The sequence below is a fragment of the Octodon degus genome, unplaced genomic scaffold (genome assembly GCF_000260255.1).
Source record: "Octodon degus isolate 3935 unplaced genomic scaffold, OctDeg1.0 scaffold00052, whole genome shotgun sequence".
NCBI classification, from domain to species: domain Eukaryota; kingdom Metazoa; phylum Chordata; class Mammalia; order Rodentia; family Octodontidae; genus Octodon; species Octodon degus.
In genome coordinates, this window is record NW_004524628.1 from 10,652,923 (window position 1) to 10,655,321 (window position 2,399).

Sequence of the window (2,399 nt, forward strand, 5' to 3'; positions counted from 1 at the left end):
GCGCGTCGTGCCCGTGTCGGTGCCGCGTCCCGGGCGGGGAGACGGGGTGGGAGCGTGCTGCCGACGCCGGCCTGTCCCGCCCGCGCGGGGCGCTGGCGGTGGGACGCGCCTCTGTGAGCGGTCGCTAGCAGGCCGGCCGGAGCTCGGGAGCGCGGGAGAGCGCGTCTCGGATCGGCCTGCCTGGGGGCGCAGTTTCTTTACTCCTGGGTGAAGAAGCGGGCGGCCCGAGGCCTTGGTGAGGTGGTCGGAGGTAGGGGAGGTGAAGTCGCGGTGGCCTGGTGGCACCAGGATGGCTGCACGGCCCTTCGTGGGCCACGCCAGGAAGTGGCGGTGACCGTGGGATTCCGGCCTGCCGGCGTCGAAAGCTAGGTCACCGTCACCCGCTGGCCCAGGCCTGGGGAGGGGTCGGAGTTTCAGCCCACTTTGAGTCGCCGCCGAAGTCCGGAAAACTGCCGGGGCAGCCGTGACCACTGTGACCCACGTGGCAGAGGTGTCACCTGAACTGAGGGGTACATAGCTTGGGTGGCAGCACGCAGGTGAAGATGGAACGCTCATTCAGGTTTCCCTGGTGACAGATGGAACTCGCAAGTTTGGCAGGAGTTGGGGCAGGATCTGCTTTGGCATGCAAAGGTGCTTCAGCTTTTTTGCTTGTCGTAAGTGAAAATAGTGTTCCACAATGAGCTCTACAAAAATTGCCCGGGGATTCTTTAATTTTCTCTCAGTACAACTTAGTATATAAATACTAACTCAGTTTCCGATATATTTCTGATTGTTACAATATGAAAAGGCAATAGACTAAACATTCAATATTTTAGAAAGTTGCAACCGAATACTGGTAGGATAGGTCTTCATTTTTAGGTTTTCACTGAGCACTTCCTTAATGCCTCATCCTTCCAATTGTAGCTAACCAATATGCCTTTGTTGGTTTGGACCATATCCCAGAGAAGAAGAATGGTGTCATATTTTGGTTTCATTGTAAGCACATTCCTATCTCTGTGTAAAATATCTTTTCTTTCTCTCTCTAGTGGACTCTTGGAGGTTGCAGCATCCTGTATTTATCCCAGCCTCCCTTAGGTTTACAGTAATACCTTGATTTTTTTTGATAAATGGCTAAAAAATGTTTTGAAAATTAAAATTAAGATACATTTGCATTAGATACTTTATACAGATCTATAAATTACTTATGGCCCCTCCCAGGTAATTTGTGTGAATGAGTGTGTGTGTGTTTTCCCATTTACTACTGATGCATATGGAAACTCCTTTGGCAGATAAGTTGTTCCTGTTGAGATTTCATCTTGTCCTTAGGAGGATAGTCTAGTGTGTTTCCTTGCATTAATTATGAAAATGCCTCTACACTAAAATCTGTGTGTTCCTTACAGAGCAATTTATAAATTTCTCATTTAAAGAGAGCCTGATACTCTTTTCCTTATAGAACAAAATAAGCAAGCCATGTTGTACTTGGCTTCATTATTGTAATTAGGATGGTGACTGAGTTCATTATTTATTAAAGTAAAATAAATTACCCCAAAATTTAGCAGCTTAAAACAACAGACATTGTTATCCCCCAGATTTGGGGAGGGGTCAGAGCTTGAGGCCCTTGTGAGGTCCCCTTGCCCAGGGTCTCCTGCAGCAGCAGTCCAGTGTTGGGGGATCCACGGCCCCGCTGTCTCAGTTGTGCCTTTAGCAGAGCTTTGATCTTTACAGGCCAGCACCCCACCTCTGTTCTGGACAGCCTACCATTTCTGCCTTTTATCAAATTGATGAAGATACTGAACCAGTGGGAGGACACAGTTTTTTGGAACCTAATTTCTGAAGTGCCACCTGTCTTTTTAATTGTAGTCTGCTTACCAGAATCAAATTTTACATTCAGCCTGCACTCAGGAGGAATGGGGCACACAAGGGCATCAGCCCCAGGTGGCAGAATACTAGGAATCCTCTTGAGCACCGGTAACAGTAAAGGACCCTCATGTGCTTTTTGTGTTGTTGTCTTAGTATCTGATGTGTTCAGGGCTTGATTGTGCAGTTGCTTTGTAATCTTCTTAAGGATAAGAATAGCCAAGCCCATAGTCTTTTCATTCCTGCTAGGCCACTCACTGACTATAGCATAGGGATTGCAGGGAGCCCAACAGTTCTGCCTCATAAACATGCAGGCCTGGCACCCAGCACATGCCCAGAGGCCTAGCAGGCAGGGGCAGGGCAGGGGCAAGGGGATGTAGTGAGCTTGCCAGCCCAAGAATTCCAGAGCAGTCTGGTCAATAGAGCAAGACCCTCAAAAGCCCAAGCCCAAAACACTTGTAAAGAGTTTGTATGGGGCTGGAGAGATGGCTCAGTGGTCTAAAGCACCTACTTGGAACAAGCTTAGCAAAAGCATCAGGGACCGCGGTTCAATCCCCCAGCAC

The 2,399-nt window shown here is 48.9% G+C and overlaps 1 protein-coding gene across 2 annotated transcripts in view; it reads left to right on the plus strand.

Moving 5' to 3' along the window:
- The window catches only part of Mrps9 (mitochondrial ribosomal protein S9), a 48,912-nt gene that overhangs the window by 374 nt on the left and 46,139 nt on the right, over positions 1 to 2,399 (plus strand). The gene's annotated exons all lie outside the window — the stretch shown is intronic.